The 19999-nt window shown below is 41.0% G+C and overlaps 1 long non-coding RNA gene across 4 annotated transcripts in view; it reads left to right on the top strand.

Annotated features, from left to right (window-relative positions):
- The window catches only part of LOC103892113 (uncharacterized), a 148698-nt gene that overhangs the window by 72887 nt on the left and 55812 nt on the right, over positions 1 to 19999 (top strand). For all 4 annotated transcript variants that reach the window (XR_008512089.1, XR_008512088.1, XR_008512091.2 and 1 more), the window contains one exon: positions 17763 to 17880. This is a non-coding gene — a long non-coding RNA (uncharacterized LOC103892113). The remainder of the gene's footprint in view (positions 1 to 17762; positions 17881 to 19999) is intronic.

Below are 19999 nucleotides of genomic sequence, written 5' to 3'. Positions count from 1 at the left end.
CTCCACCTCTTGTCTCACTTGCTAGATGCTCTGGGATTAGCCAGGTAGGAGGATCTAGAAGTTGAGAGCTATTTTTTTTTCTTTCTTTTTTCCTTTTTTTAACCTAGCCAGTCCTACTCTGCAAAAACCTCCTGTGTAGCAAACATCCAACGGACCAAGTCAGCTCCTTCAGCACATGGCCAGCAGGACATCATGGCTTACGCCTGAGCCTTCCAGAGCACAAACAGAGCCTCAGGTTTGCAAGGATAGAAGGCACCCTAAAGATCAGCTGTTTCACTGCTTCTCTTCTCCCGCTCTTTGAACTTGAATCCTCCCTCCTCATTGGTCTTCCAGGATACATATATGGCAGATCCTTAGGGGATCTCAGTACTTATTTTTTTAAAAAAATATATAAATGAGTTTTTTTTAATGATGAAAAAAATTTTTTTCTTTTTCTTTTTTAATTTTCAAAAATTTTCCATAAGTTATTGGAATACAGGTTGTATTTGCTTACATGAGTAAGTTCTCTTTTTACATTTTTTTGGGATGGAATTTCACTCTTGTTGCCCAGGCCAGAGTGCAATGGTGCAGTCTCGGCTCACCACAACCTCTGCCTCCCAGGTTCAAGTGATTCTTCTGCCTCAGCCTCCTGAGTAGCTGGGATTACAGGCCTCCGCCACCACACCTGGCTAATTTTTGTATTTTTAGTAGAGACGGGGTTTCACCATGTTGGCCAGGCTGGTCTCAAACTCCTGACCTCAGGTGATCTGCCCACCTTGGCCTCCCAAGGTGCTGGGATTACAGGCGTGAGCCGCTGCGCCCGGCCATGAGTAAGTTCTTTAGGGTGATTTGTGTGATTTTGGTGCACCCATCACCCAAGCAGTATACACTGCACCATACTGGTAGTCTTTTATCCCTCACCCCTCTCTCAGTCTTCCCACAAGTCGTCAAAGTCCACTGTATCATTCTTATGCCTTTGCATCCTCATAGCTTAGCTCCCACATATTGGTGAGAACTTAGGATGTTTGGTTTTCCATTCCTGAGTTACTCCACTTAAAGTATTAATCTCCAGTCTCATCCAGGTCACTGCAAATACTGTTAATTCATTCCTTTTTATGGCTGCGTAGTATTCCATCATATATATATATACCACAGTTTCTTTATCCACTCATTGATTGATGGGCATTTGGGGTGGTTCCATGATTTTGCAATTGTAAATTGTGCTGCTACAAACATGCGTGTGCAAGTATCTTTTTCGAATAATGATTTCTTCTCTGGTGGCACCTTATTCTGTTATGGAGATTTTCTCTGAGTTCTTTTGAGGGCAGGGAACAAATCTTAACCATTGCGTCAACATCAGCCCCAACTCAGAGCCTGAAGCCTTGCAGGGAGTCAGTGAATGAATGAGTGAATGAATGAATGCATATTTTTGAGTCCCAAACTGGCTTCCCTGTAGTTTCCATAAGGTGGTCCTTGGGTAATTCAGAATGATTTAAATTCCGTCTCTACAGCATCACCTTTAACTATAAAAAGCTATCCTGTCCTAATTAAGTGTTTCATTCTGATTTGATATATTTTAAAACCCTTAAATGATATTCCCACACATCAGTTACAACCTTTTCTGTTTTAGTTATATAATCACCTCCTAAAGAATGTTCTGCTTTCTGGAAGGCATTCAGCTTGAGGGTGGGGTGGAAGTGATTGTGTAACTATTGCAAAAGCCTGTGGTTTGAATCTTTCCAAAAGTCTTATCTCAGCAGCCCAGACGCAGTACTCTGCCAATAGTCACAGCTTCTCTGTTTCCCATTGTGTCATCTGCAGACAGCCCTGATAAGGGCTGAGAGCTCATATGGAAAGTGTCATGGTGTGTTTTAAGTGTAACAGAATATCAAATGGGACTTTTCATGGTGTCTTGAAATTTTATCTGAATCTGCAAAGTTGAGAGCAAAAGGTGATAATTATCACCAGATTTCTGAATAGGATATTAGCACAGACATATCCATGCAGAAATTATGAAGTGACAGCAAAACTAGTATGGTGATTATCAACCTCAGTCATATCCTCCAGCTGAAAAGGAGGCAGGGAATTAGAAAGTGGCTTTGGGGTAGGGATAGTGTCATGGCATTTCCCATTCTCTTCCTCTGGGGAAACTCTTGAGAGAGTTCAGGGCTCCTGTGGTGTCCTGGGATTGGACTAGAGTGGAGGAGGAGAGATTATGAAGGAGTGGGTTGGTGTCTTCCGGCATTTAGGGACATAAATGAATGGAAACTAGGGTTTGCTTCCTGCCTGGTGAGTCTGGGATTTGGGGGGGTTGGTTGAAACCACCAGGGAATCCTAAATGAGAGGGTCGTAGTGGAACCTGTTTACACTGCCAGAATTTGTAATGGTGAGGGCATGCGTTTCCGAGGCGCTACAATGGAAAACAGCTGGCCTTGAATCAGAAGTGTTCCCTATGGGGTGAAGGGACCCCAGCAATGAGCTGTTATGTGCTGTACTTCTGAGCAGGAGCTGAGAAATTTGCAAGAAACTTCTGGGAGAAGGCTGGGCATGGTGGCTCATGCCTGTAATCTCAGCACTTTGGGAGGCCAAGGTGGGTGGTCACTTGAGGTCAGGAGTTTGAGACTGGCCTGGCCAACGTGATGAAACCCCATCTCTACTAAAAATACAAAAGTTAGCTGGGTATGGTGGCGCATGTCTGTAATCCCAGCTACTCAGGAGGCTGAGGCAGGGGAATCTCTTGAACCTGGGAGGAGGAGGTTGCAGTGAGCTGAGATTGCACCACTGCACTCCAGCCTGGGCAACAGAAGGAGACTCTGTCTCAAAAAAAAAGAAGAAAAAAAAAAAAGAAAAAAAAAAAAAAACTTCTGGGAGAAGTGGGAGAGTGCACTGGCTTTGAAGGGAGTTTTTCAGCCAGGTGGTCCCCCCAGAGAGCCTTCAAAAGCCCCACAAATGGTTCCCATTGGAGAGAGCCAGCATGTGGGCTCCTCCTACCCCAAGGCCATGGTATACTGTATTACAAGAGCATCTGCCACAAAGATATATTTGTCCTTCTTCCCTTAGTCCCCCTGCTCCCTGACTAGACCCTGGAGAGCCCAGACACAGCAGAGCGAGAGGGAGGCATGTGAAGGAGATGGAAGAAGAGCAGACAGTTCCTCCTTCACATGCTGTAGGTCACCACACTAGGCTGAGACTGCACTGAGTACACGATTGAAGTATTTTTTTTCTTTCTTTCTTTTTTTTTTTTTTTTTCCAGGGACAGAGTCTCATTCAATTGCCCAGGCTGGAGTACAGTGATCTGATCATAGCTCACTGTAACCTCAAACTCCTAGGCTCAAGAGATCCTTCTGCCTCAGCCTCCTGAGTGGCTAGGACTATAAGAATGCACCACCATACCTAGCTAATTTTAATTTTTTTGTAGTGATGGGGTCTTGCTATGTTGCCCAGGCTGGTGTTGGACTCCTGGCCTTAAGCAATCCCCCTTCCTTGGCCTCCCAAAGCACTGGGAATACACACATGAGCCACGGTGCCTGGCCTGAAGTTTTTAATAGAAATGTTTAATGAGTTTTCATTCTTGAAAGTAATTTCAAAATCTATGAGATAAGCCTGAGATATTGCCCAGAGGTGGGGAAGGGTGCTGCGATGGATCATATTCTGAAGGGGCTATCAGAGAAACATGAAACTGTTTTCTGTTTGTACACTAATGAGCTTAGCACATTTGATAAACTTAATAAGTAAACAATAATTTTAGGTAAATTCCAGAGAGGCTAGTCCGGAGGAGTAGGTGGGCAACACACTATTCTCTAGAACTTTGGTATTATAGACTTGTTTCTAAAGTTTTTGATATTGTTATTTAATTTTTTTAAAGTAATAAAAACATTTATTGACCCATTTCTATGTGCAGGCACTCTGACAAAAGTGTATTGCAATATTCTTTCATTTAATTTTAACAATTGTGCAATATAGGAATTTTATCTTTATTCTACAAAAATAAGGAAATTGTATGTCAGAGAAGTTAACCAACTTGTGCAATACAATGATGCTAATAAATAGCAGAGATAGGGTTTAAAAAGTTTTTATTTTGAAATAATTTTATGATTACAGAAAAGTTGCAAAAATAGTACAGTGAGTCCCATATATTCTTCCTTCAGCTTCTCCTAATGTTCACTTCTTACATAACCATAGTATAACTACTAAAACTAGGAAAGTAAGTAACATTGATAGTTTTTTTTTTTTTTTTTGAGACAGTCTCTTTGAGACAGAGTCTGTCGCCCAGGCTGGAGTATAGTAGCGTGATCTCAGCTCACTGCAACCTCCGCCTCCCGGGTTCAAGAAATTCTCCTGCCTCGGCCTCCCTAGTATCTGGGATTACATGCTCTTACCACCACTCCCAGCTAATTTTTGTAGTCTTAGTAGAGACAGGGTTTCACCATGTTGGCCTGGCTGGTCTCGAACTCCTGACCTCAGGTGATCCACCCGCCTCAGCCTCCCAAAGTGCTAGGATTACAGGCATGAGCCACTGCACCTGGCTGATACAATATTATTAACCAATCTATAGACCTTATTCAAATTTTGAGATTCCTTAATTTTCCTAATGAATGTTCTTTTTGTGGTCAGAATCCAACCTTTGGTCCCACATTACATTTAGTTGTCATGTTTTCATAGTTTCCTCCTAAATCTTTCTTTGCATCATTAAATTTTAAGATTGGGAAGGACATTAAAGGTCTTCTAGATGAATCATCCTGTGGATTCTCAAATACCGTCCATCAAAATCCCTGCTGTTCATTATTCGCACGAAGACACTGCCAGTGGTGGTCTGACCTAAATGGGGCCACCTCCGTTAGAAGGTCCATATTTGCTTTCTTAAAGCTTCCACCTATTGGTTCTGGTTCTTACCTTACATTTGCCATTTAGAACAAGGCCAATTTCCCTTCTATATGATAGCTTTCAAATATGTGAAGACCATTATATTTACACTCCCACTGGAACACCACCCTCCGCTCCTGCCACCAAATCTTTTCTTTACAATGGGCATCTTTAATTCTATCAACTCTTCCTCATATGTTATGGGTTTAAGTCCTTCTGCTTAAAACTATGGGCTTTGCCCTAAAATAGCTTCAAACTAGTCTGGGCCATTGTACCCTGAACTAGCTCCAGTTTGTACACATAGATGTAGACGTGGGTCTGTCTACAGCTGACCCTTGAACAATGTGGGAGTTAGGGTTGCTGACCCTGGAGAATTGAAAATTTTTAAATTACTTTCGACTCCCCCAAAACTTAACTATGAATAGCTCACTGTTTACTAGAAGCCTTACTGATGACATAAACAGTTGAATCACACATATTTTGTGTGTGTGTGTATATATATATATGTATATATATATATCATACTGCATTCTTACAATAAAGTAAGATAGAGAAAAGAAAATGTTATTAAGAAACTCATAAGGGCTGGGCGTGATGGCTCACACCTGTAATCCCAGTACTTTGGGAGGCCGAGGTGGGCAGATCACTTGAGGTCAAGAGTTCAAGACCAGCCTGGCCAACATGGCAAAACCTCATCTCTACTAAAAATACAAAAATTAGCCGGGTGTGGTGGCGCATGCCTGTAATCCCAGCTGCTTGGGAGGCTGAGGCAGGAGAATTGCTTGAACCTGAGAGGTGGAGGTTGCAGTGAGCCGAGATCACACCACTGCACTCCAGCCTGGGCAACAGAGCGAGACTCCGTCTCAAAAAAAAAAGTAAAAGAAACTCATAAGGAAGAGAAAATATATTTACTATTCATCAAGTGGAAGTGGATCATCGTAAAAGTCTTCATTCTTGTCATCTTCACATTGAGTAGGCTGAGGAGGAGGAGAGGAGAGGTTGGTCTTGCTGTCTCAGGAATGACAGAGGCAGAAGAACATCTCTAGGCTTGCTCTAGCCTGCCCTCCCTGTAAATAAGACTTCATGAGATATGCAATTGTAAAATTTCCCCTGCTTTTTGACACTGCCAAATTCAGAGAGAATCCAAAAATCCAGATCCTATAGCAAGTCCTTTCTGTCATTTTCATGCTGACATTCCCCATGATTCCCAACAGCCTGCATTCTCTCCCACTGCAACTGGTAATAAATCCAACTTGTTCAATGTGCTACAGGTTGTGTGCAGTGTACAAGGGTTCCCTTTCCCTCTCTTCTCACCAAGACTTGTTATCTTTCAGCTTTTTGGTAATAGCCTCTTTAAAAGGTGGTATCTCATTTTTTAATTTGCATTTTCCTAATGATAATGATGTTGAGCAATTTTTCATGAATATTTTAGCTGTTTTTAAGTTTTCTTTTGAGAAATGTCTGTTCAGGTCTTTTGCCCATTTTTTAATTGGATTATTGGTTTCTTTGCTATTGAGTTATTTGAGTTCTTTCTACATTTTGGATATTAACCCCTTATCAGATGTATGATTTGCAAATATTTTCTCCCACTCTATGAGTTGTCTCTTCATTTCATTAATTGTTTCCTTTGTGGTGCAGAAGCTTTTTAATTTTGTGCAACCTCATTTATCTATTTTTGCTTTTGTTACCTGTGCTTTTGGCATCATATCCAAAAATCATTGCCCAGACTGATATCATGGAGATTTTCCCCTATGTTTTCTTCCAGTAGTTTTACAGTTTCAGGTCTTATATATAAGCCTTTATTTCATTTAGAGTTGATTTTTGTATTTAGTGTGAGGTAAGATTCCAATTGTATTCTTCTGCATGTGGATATCCAGTTTTTCCAACACCATTTCTTGAAGAGACTGTCCTTTTCCCATTGTGTGTTCTTGGCAACTTTGTCAACAATCAATTGACTATGAAGTGTGGGTTTTATTTCTGGGCTTTCTATTCTGTTCCATTGTTTGATGTATCTTTTTTTACATCAGTACCATGCTGTTTTAATTACAATCACTTTAAAACATATTTTAAAATCAGGGAGTGGGATGCCTCTAGATTGGTTCTTTTTGTTCCAGATTGTTTTGGCTTTCAGAGTCTTTTGTAATTCCATGTGGATTTAAAGGATTGTTTTTTTTCTATTTCTGTGAAAATGTAATGGAATTTTGATAAGGATTGCACTGAATCTGTAGAATGCTTTGGGAAGTATAGACATTTTAATATTAATTCTTCCAATCTGTGAACATGGAGTATCTTTTGATTTATTCGTGTTTTCTTCAATTTCTTTTTCATCAGTGTTTTGTAGTTTTCAGCATATAGGTCTTTCACCTCCTTGGTTAAATTTATGCCCAAGTATTTTATTTTTCTGTTGCTATTGTAAATGGGAATGTTTTCTTAATTTAATTTTTGGATAGTTTGTTATTGGTGTATAGAAACACTACTGATTTTTGTGTGTTGAGTTTGTATCTTACAACTTTATTAAATTCATTTATCTGTTCCAACAGCTTTTTTGATGGCATCTTTAGGATTTTCTGTATATTAGATTATTTTGCCAGCAAACAGATACAATTTCACTTCTTCCTTTCCTATTAGGATGCCTTTTATTTCTTTTTCTTGCCTAATTGCTCTGGCTAGGACTTCCAGTACTATGTTGAAAAGAAGTGGTGGAAATGGGCATCCTTTTCTTGTCCCTGATTTTGGAGGAAAAAGGTTTCAATTTTTCACTGTTATTTTATTTTTTTAAAAGTTTTCTAACCACTAAGTATGATGTTAGCTATGAGTTCTCCCATATGGCCTTTATTGAGTTGAGGCACATTTTCTCTATACCTAATCCGCTGAGAGTTTTTATCATAAAAGAGGGTGAAATTTGCCAAATGCCTTTTTTTGCATCTATTAAAATGATATGTTATATATTCTTTACTTTGTTAATATAGAATATCACATTTATTAATTTGCATATGTTTAATCATCCTTGCATCTCAGGGATAAATCCCATTTGTGATGGTGAATGATTCTTGTAATGTGTTGTTGAATTTGGTTTGCTAATATTTCATTGAGAATTTTTGCAACAATGTACATCAGGAATATTGGCCTGTAATTTTCTTTTTTTGTAGTGCGCTTGTTTGGCTTTAATTTCAATAATATATTTTATTTAACCCATTATATCTGAAATATTATCATTTCCAAATGTTGTCAATATTAAAGTATTATTGAGATATAGCACCTTCTTTTTTGTTTCGTACTAAACCACATCTCATTTGAGACTAGGCACATTTCAAGTTTACCCTTGAACAATATGGGGCTGGGGTGCTGACCCTTCACATAGTTGAATATTCATGTATAACTTTTGACTATCCCAAACCTAACTACTAATAGCCTGCTGTTGACCAGAAGCCTTACTGCTAACATACTGTTGATTCACACATATTTTGTGTTATATGTGTTATATACTATAATTCTTACAATAGAAAAAGCTAGAGAAAAAAGAAAAGAAAATGTTATTGAAAATTATAAAGAAGATTATAAGTATTCTTCATAAGTGGAAGTACCTCATCATAAAAGTGTTCATCCTCATCCTCTTCATGTTGAGGAGGCTGAGGAGGAGGAGAAAGAGGAGAGGTTGATCTTGCTGTCTCAGAGGTGGCAGAGGCAGAAAAATATCCGTGTATAGATGGACCTGCACAGTTTAAACCTGTGTTGTTCAAGGGTCAACTGTATTCAGCAGTTACATTTGGCTCCTGTATTGAACAGCACAGATCTAGAATCTATTGCTTTAGTTCTCCTGCTGATTTAGCAAATAATAAGCCAGGCACGGTAGCTCATGCCTGTAATCCCAGCACTTTGGAAGGCTGAGGTGGGTGAATCACTTGAGGTCAGGAGTTCAAGACCAGGCTGGCCAATATGGTGAAACCCTGTCTCTACTAAAAATACAAAAAATTAGCTGAACATTGTGGCATGTTCCTGTAATCTCCCCCTACTCGGGAGGCTGAGGCAGGAGAATCACTTGAACCTGGGAGGTGGAGGTTGCAGTGAGCTGAGATCATGCCTCTGCACTCTAACCTGGGCGACGAGCAAGACTCCATCTCAATAAATAAATAAATAAAATAATTTTTGGCTGGGTGTGATGGCTCACTTCTGTAATCCTAGCACTTTGGGAAGCTGAGGCAGGAGGATCGCTTGAGGCCAGAAGTTTGAGACCAGCCTGGGCAACATAATAAGACCCCATCTTTAGAAAAAAATTAAGAAATTAGCTGGGCATGGTGGCGTGTATCTATAGTCCCAGCTACTCAGGGGGCTGAAGTGGGAGGATACTTTGAGCCCAGGAGGTTGAGGCTACTGTGAGCTGCAATCACATCACTGCACCCCAGCCTGAGCAACAGAGTAAAAACCTGTTTCAAAAAATATATTTTTATAATAATGTAGCATTATTATATGTGATATAATAATAAATACTAGGACATGGGAGTGGGCAAAGGGAAATAAATACTACAAAATTAATATAAACATTTAAAAAACCTTACATGCACTTAGAAATGAGAAAAAAGGAAAGAGAAGCAACAATTTAAATAATTTATGGTTTAAAGTAGAAATTAAAAACCACAATTATAGACTATTTGGAAAACATAGAATATGAGCACATCATAAGGGATGAGGCTGAAGGTGTGTTCAGAAGCAAATTGATTATTATTATATTTCTTTTTTTCTGGCATGAAGTCTTGCTCTGTCACCCAGGCTGGAGTGCAGTGGCACGATCTTGGCTCACTGCAGCCTCCACCTCCTGGGTTCAAGCAATTCTCCTGCCTCGGTGTCCTTTGTAGCTGGGATTACAAGTGCGCACCACCATGCCCAGATAATTTACATATTTTTGGTAGAGACGGAGTTTCACCATGTTGGCCAGGCTGGTCTCGAACTCCTGACCTCAAGTGATTTGCCCACCTTGGCCTCCCAAAGTGCTGGGATTACAGGCGTGAGCCACCGCCCCCAGCTGGAATTCATTATTTAACAAGCAAGCATTCAACCTGAGAAAAAGAAACTGAACCAACCTAAGGAGAGCAGTAGTAAGAATGAAATATTAAATTAACAGAAATCATTGAAAACAGAAGCACTGCAGAGTTGATATTAATGCAAGAGATGACTCTGAGAAACCAATGTCTTTAAGAAAATCTTGGGAAAAATAGAAGAGAGAAAACAAAAAATTAAAAATGAGGTAAAATTTTAGACATAGAAAAGTTTAAACTTTTATATAAAAAAGTTCTTTTCTGTGAGAATTATTGAAATGTATATGGATGAGTAACAGGAAATCTGGGGTTTGTTTTAAATCACAGTGCTGTGCTTAAAAAAGTAATAGGGAAATAGGCAAAGGAGTATTGGCGAAAATGATGATTACTTTTGAAGCTGGTAATGGGTGCTTGGGTGTTCATTATACTATTCTAACCACTTATATGTATGCTTAAGCATTTCTGCTATGGTTTGAATATGGTTTGTTTGTCGTCATCAAAACTCATGTTGAAATTTGGTCCCTTGGGTGGCAATGTTTGGAGGTGGGCCTATTGGAAAGTGTTTGATTTATGGGGTGGCTCCCTCATGAATGGCTTGGTTTCCTTTTCAAGGTAGTGAGTAAGTTCTCACACAGGTGAGACTGATTAGTTTTTAGTTCCTGCTGGAATGGATTAGTTCCCGCGAGAGTGGGTTGTTAAAAAGCTAGGATGTCCCTTAGGTTTGTGTCTTCACATGTTTGCTTCCCTTTTGACCTTCTTCACCATGTTACAATGCAGCACTGAAAGCCTTGCCAGAAGCTATGCCCTTGAACTGTCCAGCCTGTAGAACCATGAGCAAAATAAACCTCTTTCCAAGTTACCCACTCTCAAGTATTTCGTGATAGCAACACAAACAGACTAAGACAATTTCCATAATTAAACAATTTAGAAGAGAATGTTATGCTTGACATAATGCTAATACATTTGAAAATCTCCCCAATGAAGTAGATGGTTTTCTGAGAAAACATATTAATAAAATTGACTCAAGAAGTGACAATCTGAATAGAAAAACAACCCTGAAAGAAATTATAAAATAATTACCTCACAGAGAGATTCCCAGATCTGATTATTTTGTTTCTTCAAGAAACATATAAATCTTATGCTCTGTTAATTACTTAGAAATAAATGATACCAACAAATTCATTCTATACAGTTAGCACAGCCTCACCATTTGGACCTGATATGTAAACAACAAAAATATCAAACTATAGAACAATTTTATGTGCAAATACATATGAGAAATATGTAATGGAAAAAAATAGGAAAATTAAACTCAATTATATTCAGTTGATCAATCTCTACTTAACTGATTCACCAGATTATGAAAAGTTCATCATTTTGTCTATAAAACATTGACTTCTGTCCACAGAAAGATGAATCCTTATGGCTAATTTGCCTTCATGTTCCCTGGCAGTTCAGTTCCTATAATAACAGGTTTCCAAACAAGTTTATGTCAATTGTATTTGTTAATATATTTATGGAATCCAATTAAATATTTATGTAAACTGATGAAATATGAGCATGGAAAAAGAATTGTTCCTATGAAAACTAAATTGAATGTATCAGATGAACTCAATACAAGTGATCCATTAAAAATTAAATTAGGTGAGAATGAGACAACTGTAAAATTTGGGAAGAAGTCACAAAACTCTAGAATCCTGTACTTTTTTTTTTTTTTTCTGAGACAGAGTCTTGCTCTGTCACCCAGGCTGGAGTGCAGTGGCGTGATCTCGGCTCACTGCAACCTCCGCCTCCTGGGTTCAAGCAGTTCTCCCGCCTCAGCCTCCTGAGTGGCTGAGACTACAGGCATGTGCCACCATACACGACTAATTTTTTGTATGTTTAGTAGAGACGGGGTTTCACCGTGTTAGCCAGGATGGTCTCGATCTCTTGACCTCATGATCCACTAGCTTCGGCTTCCCAAAGAGCTGGGATTACAGACATGAGCCACCATGCCTGGCGAATCCTGTACTTATTTTAAGAGCAATTTGAAATTATTTTCTTTAAAGAAGCTAAATCGGAAATAACAATGCATTAGGGGTTTGATTTAGGTAAGAAAGATTATATAGAATTCTAATTAGGAAACTGATACTCAAAGAAGTTATTAGTTAGTTTCAAAACTAGTTAGGACAATGCTAGTTTTGGTTATACTAGACAAACCCCTAAATCTCAATGGCTTAATACAATTAGCAGTTTTCTTAGTTACATCAAATCTAAAATGGGTTCCTGGTGGATAGGCATCAGGCTACTTCTACCTTTTGGCTCTGACATTTTCAACATATGGCTTCCAAGGTGGCCATGCTCTAATGCATTAAGCCACAGAAGGAAAGAAAGCACGAAGGCTACCATGTTGAAGTTCTCATGGGTGGGTCAAGCCTGGGAAGTGATCACATCACTTGGGTTCACGTTTCAAGGGCTATAACTTAGGCACATGATTATAGCTAACTGCAGGCAAGATGAGGAATGTGGTTTCACCATGTACCCAGGAAGAAGCGGAAACAAAGAAGAATACAGGTTGAGCATTCCTTTATTTATTAATTTTTTTTGAGACGAAATTTTGCTCTTGTTGTCCAGCTGTAGTGCAATGGTGCAGTCTTGGCTCACTGCAACCTCCGCCTCTGAGGTTCAAGCAATTCTCCTGCCTCAGCCTCCCAAGTAGCTGGGATTACAGGGGCCCACCACTATGTCTGGCTAATTTTTGTATTTTTAGTAGAGATAGGATTTCACCATGTCGGCCAGGCTGGTCTCGAACTCCTGACCTCAGGTAATCTGCACACCTTGGCCTCCCAAATTGCTGGGATTAGAGGCATAGCCACTGCGCTCGGTCAGGTTGAGCATTTCTAATCTGAAAATTTGAAATCTGAAATGCTCCAAAATTTGAAATTTTTGAGTGTCAACATGATGATACAGATGGAAAATTCCATGCATAAGTACTTAACATAAACTTTGTTTCATGCACAACATTATTTAAAATATTGTGTAAAATTACCTTCAGGTTATGTGTGTAAAGTATACATATAGATTAAAAGAAGGAGGTCATGTGAGTCAATATTTTTATTTAGCAAGAAATAAGGATTGTCTTTGTGTCAGCGTTTATAGCAAGAAATATAAATTAAGCTTGTGTTTAGACTGGGGTCCCATCATCGAGGTATGCCATTATATGTTTGCAGATATTCCAATATCCAAAAAGTTCCAAAATCCAAAATTTTGGAATTTTGGTCCCAAGCATTTTGGATAAGAGATACTTAATCTGTAATAATCCTTCCCCCAGCTTGGCAGATCAATGTTGTCTTACATGTTTTAAGTTAGAACAAAATTTTTAAAGTATGTGTATTTTTAATGATTCCTCACTTTGTCAAGGATCTTTCAGAGCAGAGTGTTATAGTATAGTGAATAAAAGCATGGCTTCTGGAGCCAGAATTCTTGAGTTCAAATCCCAGCTCTTCTAGATGTTAAGCTTTGAACAAATTATTTAACCTTTCTGTGCCTTAATTTTCTTATCTCTAAAATGGAGATGGTAATAGTTTTAGGGGTGTTAACATCTATAAAACTTAGAATAGTGTCTAGACATATGGTAATTACTCAGTAAAAGTATTAGCTATTGTTATTATTATTCTTCTTTTTTTGAGATGGAGTCTCACTTGGTCACCCAGGCTGGAGTGCAGTGGCATGATCTCGGCTCACTGCAACCTCCACCTCCCAGGTTCAAGCGATTCTTCTGCCTCAGCCTCCCGAGTAGCTGGGATTACAGGCAGGTGCCACATCGCCCGGCTAGTTTTTGTATTTTTAGTACAGACGGGGTTTCACCACATTGGCCAGGCTGGTCTTGAACTCCTGACCTCGTGATCCGCCTGCCTCAGCCTCCCAAAGTGTTAGGATTACAGGCATGAGCCACTGAGCCCAGCCGCTATTGTTATTATTTTTATTTTTTGAGGTAAGGTCTCACTCTGTTGCCCAGGCTGTAGTGCAGTGGCACAGTCATAACCCTCTGTAACCTCCAACTCTTGGGTTCAAGTGATTCTCCTCCTTCAGCCTCTGAAGTAGCTAGGACTACAGGTGCACAGTACCATGCCTGGATAATTTTAAAATTTTTTTGTAGAGATGGGGTCTTACTATGTTGCCCAGGCTTGTCTTGAATTCCTGGCCTCAAGCAATTCTCTCACTTCAGCCTCTCCAAGTGCTGGGATTACAAGTGTGAGCCACCAGCCCCAGCCTAATGAAAGCTTCTATTAGATTTTGAAAAAATCGGTGTCTTAGAGGTACTGCTGAATATGCTGTAGATGAAAAAGAAAAAAACACAACAAAACCCAAAAGCCAAACCTTACTCAAACTAGCTTAATAATAAAGGATAATTCCTGGCACATATAAGGATGATATTAAAAATATTTAACAGCCACTACAGCATAGGTATTAACCAATTAGAGTAGGCATCTGAGTAATAAGACTGATGTGAATATAAATCATTCTATTTTAAAGATACATGCACATGTATGTTCATTGCAGCACTATTCACAATAGCAAAGACATGGAATCAACCCAAATGCCCATCAGTGATAGGCTGGATAAAGAAAATGTGGTACATGTATACCATGGAATACTATGCAACCATAAAAAGGAATGAGATTATGTCCTTTGCAGGGACATGGATGAAGCTGGAAGCCATGATCCTCAGCAAACTAATGCAGGAATAGAAAACCAAACACTGCATGTTCTCATTTATAAGTGGGAGCTGAACAATGAGAATACATGGACACAGGGAGGGGAACAACACACACTAGGGCCTGTCGGGGGAGGGTGAGGGGTGAGAGGAGGGCATCAGGAAACATAGCTAATGCATGACGGGCTTAATACCTAGGGGATGGCACACGTTTACCTGTGTATCAAACCTGCACATCCTGCACATGTACCCTGGAACTTAAAATTAAAAAAAAAAAAAAGAATGATGTCACCCGTGTCCAACAAGGGTGGCTATTCCAGTGTGTACTGCTCAGTATATCTTCTTGGCTTCATGGAACTAAAATATCCAGAAGTAGGGTCCCCTCAGGTGAGGCTTGATCTGGTAGCTCCATAATATTATGCCAAAAACTATTTGTTCTCTGCCCTGTCTTCTTTGCTATGACTTTCATCCTAAACCGAGTCCCCAGGTTGGCTGCCAGTGGCTTCTGAGGTTGTGTGCTTCAATATTTTTATTTAGTGAGAAGTAGGGATTGTCTCTTTGTGTCAGCATTTATAGCAAGAATCTTGAGATTTCCCCTGATTAGAATGATTTGGGTCACATGCTCACCCTTGTACCAACCGTGTTGGTGAGGGCCATGACTTGGTTGGTCAAGATCTATGTCCCACCTGGAGTTGGGGGTCTAATCAGCTTTTCTGGTACCACTTGGATCCCCAAACAAGCATTAGGATACTACAGGGAAGGGGCGAGTGTGGATACTGAGGAAACGATCAACAAATATCCTCTATATTAATGCAAAATATGTTATCAATAGATCTAATAAGAAAAACTACATGATGATCTTATTGGATTAAAAGACATTCTATATAATAACTATTTTATGAATTAAAGAGTAAAATATTAATATCCCCAAAGAAAAGTGGGCAAAGTGTATAAATCGATCACTGAAAGAATACAACTGGTCAATAAAAATGTAAAAAAGCACATATAAGTTAGTAATCAAAGAAATGAAAGTAAAAATGTTTATTTCTGCTTTTTGCTTAATCAAATGGCCAAATTTTATGCAGGGAGTATAATTGTCCCACATAACCCAGTGAGCTTATCTGGGTGGCCTGGCCAAAGGGTAATTAGGACTCGGGTTCTTGCCCTTCTCCCAGTTGGAGGGGCAGTGCCCAAGCTCGTCTTCTCATGTAACTGGTGCTTTCATTCCCTGCCGACGGCGTGTTGGCAATGGGCTGAAACATCCTACAGGCTCCAGAGTCCCTAGGCGCTGAGTGTCTGGCATTCTAAATAACTCTTGTAAATAGCAGGCAACCCTAAACCACACTGCTTGGTATACTGATAAGGCTGTTCTCGCATGCTTATCATAGAAGAAGGAAGAGCCAGCTAACATCCCTGGTATGCCTCTTTATAGATTACAGGAGCAACTGTGGGGGGCTTTTGTCAAGCTGAACCTGGCCTTGAAAATTTCTTCTTTTTCCAATTAAGCTGATTCCCTAGCTCATAGCATGTGATATGAGATTTCACCGAAACCCTAGGGAATATTGTACACAAAATAAATATGTAAAAAAGTGATATACTGGATCAGGCACAGTGGCTCATGCTTGTAATCCCAGCATTTTGGGAGGCCAAGGCAGGTGGATCACCTGAGGTCAGGAGTTCGAGACCAGCCTGGACAACATGGTGAAACCCCGTCTCTACTGAAAATAGAAAACTTAGCTGGGTGTAGTGGCAGGTGCCTGTTATCTCAGCTACTTCAGAGGCTGAGGCAGGAGAGTCGCTTGAACCTAGGAGGCAGAGGTTGCAGTGAGTCAGGATCGTGCCGCTGCCCTCCAGCCTGGGTGACAGAGTGAGACTCCGTCTCAAAAAAAAAAAAAAAAAAGATATACTGAATGATGATGAAGTACAGGTGATGGATATTCTCATCTTGTCTGTTAGTCTAACACTAATTGCAACCTTTTGCAGAAGCAATTTATAATATGTTTAAAGGGCTTTCAGCATATCACTTTTTAAAAAAATATACTCATTAAATAGTAGATTGATCACTGTGGTCAATAATATCATCCAGATTCCAAGGAAACTCAACAAAAGTATATAACATTGTACAGAAAATATTTTGGCTCTAAGATTAGAGTAAAAAATGTGTAATATTCTATTTCCTTCCCCTGGAGATTCTAGAAATTAGACACCCGCATTGTTATTGGTAAACTAGGTTAAAAACCTAGTGAATAACAAAAAAATCTGTCACTTGATGATTGTGATTTTAATAGCAACCTTTAAAATATACCTCTGGGCCCATCATCTGGCTTCAAGGACTAAAACTGTAACTTAAACATACAGTATAATGTGGTTCTGAACAGTGAGGCCATCTGGTGGCCGTCTGGAAATTTTCTGACACCCCATGTCTGCATTCCTGACACTAAACCCCATCTGGCCTTGAAAGTGAAGCTGCTGCACGGTCGTGAGAACCTGTGGTATTTCCTGAACTAAATCTTCTGGAATGAGTCCAAGATTTAACTGCCAAATCCAAATTCCATTATATGTGAGATGGTTAGTGTTGCAGAAGGGTTTCATGCTATATGGCTAGTCCATGTCCAGCCCATCACCTCTTCACAGACAGGCTTGTCTATAAATTGCCTTGTTGCAGTGAAAGGTCTTAAAACAAAAGATTCTGCTGGAAACATATAACATGGAGTTATGTGAACCGAAGCAGGGCCATATGGGAAGGGCAATATTCAGAAAGATATTTCTGAACCTTCCTTGTCTCAGTCTTTTGTGGATTACTTATAAAGAATATGGTCAGTTTCCAGAACACGTATTAACCCCTGTGTGGGTAAAATAATACTGTTGTCAAGATGTGGTGAAGCACAGGTGAGTCCTGTTTTCTGAGAATCTCTTTTTCCCTGGACAAAGCTCTAGATAGAGATGATAATGTACTTGAGTTGTGTAATTATGACTTGAGTAGTGATAAGTAAATGTATCTTTGCTTAACAAAGATACATAAGTACTTGGAATATTGCCTTGACGATTTTGTCTCTTCATGCTGCAAATTCACAACTCCTACTTGACTATATCAATTAACTTTATAAATGTAACCTCTTTTCAATCGTTCTTAAATGTGAGATGTAATTTTCGTTTTTAATTTTCAACTTGTCTCTTTCTTTTTGAGACAGGGTCTCACTCTGTTGCCCAGGCTGCAGTGCAGTGGCACGACCACGGCTCACTGCAGCCTTGGCCTCCTGGACTCAAGCAATTCTTCTACCTCAGCCTCTTGAATAGCTGGGACCACAGGTATGTGCCACCATGCCTGGCTAATATTTTTTTATTATTTGTAGAGGCAGGGTCTCACTATATTGCGCAGGCTGGTCTCCATCTCCTGGGTTAAAGTAATCCTCCTGCCTCAGCCTCTCTGTCATGCTCAGGGCCAGGTTCCAGCCCCAGCTGAGGGCTGAGGGGTGTGGGTAGATGTGGGCAGGAAAGTGGAAGAACACTCAAGAGACAGCAGGTAGATGAGACATGGCTTTATTCAGCAGCCCCTCACAGGGTCAGTGTTACATTTATACCTACACAGACAATAGTGACTGAGAGCCAGGTGGGGAGCTTCTCTATGTTGTGTCTACATGGCTATGATTATATGAGACATGGGAGTGTGTGCATGCACCCCAATCCCTCTGAGTCATTTAGGCTGTTTACCTTGGCCTATGCCTGCTGCCCTATGCCTGCTTGGCTACAGCACAGCCATGTTCCTTACACTCCATCCCCTAGGCCAAGGGGATCCTCTTGGTGGGGGCCTGTGCACATATGGCAGTACCCTGGACCCACAGGCCACAGCAACCATACAGAGAGCAACAACCTACCAGGAATATCCTGCTATGCTACTTATGATTATGAAAGCCCAACATAGGCCAGAGCCCAAAAGACGCCCACCATCTCTGCAGGGAGTCATCAGTAAGGTGCTCAATTGCCTTAATCTCCTATGACACCCCTTGCAAAGCTGCCATTACATTCCAGTGGTTTTCAGGGATAAATGTACAACATTGTGTCCCTACAAGGCACAGGGGCCACCTATGTCCTTGCATGTCTAAGGCTATGTCTAAGGCCATCGTGTTTTGCAGCACCACCTTCCTGACCTGGTCAACTTCATTAGTTAACAAAAGGAGAGCAACTTGGGTGTAATTCAGGGCCCCAGCTGTGTGCTTTGCAAAGGCTGTAACCTGCTTTTCCAAAGTAATGACACCTGCTCCAGGGATACGTCTTGCTAAGGGATAAAACCACCAGGGGGTGCCCCGCACTCAGAAAAAGTGGGAATGCAGTGCCTCCCAATTATGTGGGTGACTAGGCAATGTGGGAAGCACGATGGCAGGCACATAAGGCCACCCCCAGGTACAACGTCCAGTCCAATTGGCTGGCAGATTTGGCCATCCTGTGTCCCCACAGACCCATAAATTCCCAGGGGGCACAAAGTCCATGGGGGCCCGGCCTTGGTAAGGTCGCTTGTTCCTCCACACCCTTGGTGTGGTGACACATGTTTTATTTGCACAAACCTCAGCAGGCAACCATCCTACAGTGACATTACCCCGGTGCTGCTCTATACATCATGGTACCTGCAATGGGGGCACTACGTGTTTCCCATTAACCAGCCCCATTCATCATGGACACTGTGAGTCAGCCAGGGGGCAGGCTCACCATGGGGTTTGCGATGCCCCCATCCAAAGCCCACTGTGCTGCATCCCACGCATTGTCTGTGGGACCTCAAGTCTCTAGCTATGTCCAGTTCTTCACAGAAGCTGGATGCACATGCCAGGGCCAGCTGTCTGCAGCTGCTGCTGGAAGGGTGGTGCAGATCCAACAGTTGGAGACATTGGTCACCTCGGCGTAGGTGTGGGCCCAGTCTACGATGCTGTTGGAGCCGCCAATCTACCACTGGAATGACAAAACAGGCACAGGAACTAACAGGGCAAATCACGTCCCTCAGGCAACATACAGGCTAACTTTTCATCTCTGGATAACGATACAGCCATCAAGGGCTTCTGCCCTGGGTGATGAAACCACACTTCTCAGCTCCCCATGGTTCTTTTGGGTCTTGTGCCCGTGCCAAAGTCACAGGAGAGCTCATAACAGGCCACACAGACAGTACATATATCCCCCTGAGGTGGGTCCCTTCCCTGGCTGTTCCCCTATGATGGTCAATCGTAGAGGCTACACATTAAATACCCAAGGAGTAACATGTAAGTCATACTGCAGGCCCTCCCCTAAGGGCTTGGAGGTTCCATGGCCGACACCAGGATTTCTGTTCCCCTGCCTTCAGGAGCACTGGGGCAGGCAACAATAGATTACTATTTGTCCCCATACTTGGCCGGAGGAGGTCATCCTAGACGTGTGTAGATGGATGGGCATGGCGGCCTGGTGT

Source organism: Pongo abelii, chromosome 10 (assembly GCF_028885655.2).
Source record: "Pongo abelii isolate AG06213 chromosome 10, NHGRI_mPonAbe1-v2.0_pri, whole genome shotgun sequence".
Taxonomy (NCBI): domain Eukaryota; kingdom Metazoa; phylum Chordata; class Mammalia; order Primates; family Hominidae; genus Pongo; species Pongo abelii.
The sequence above is the reverse complement of the archived record's forward strand: the minus strand, read 5'-3'. Positions and strand labels throughout refer to the sequence as shown.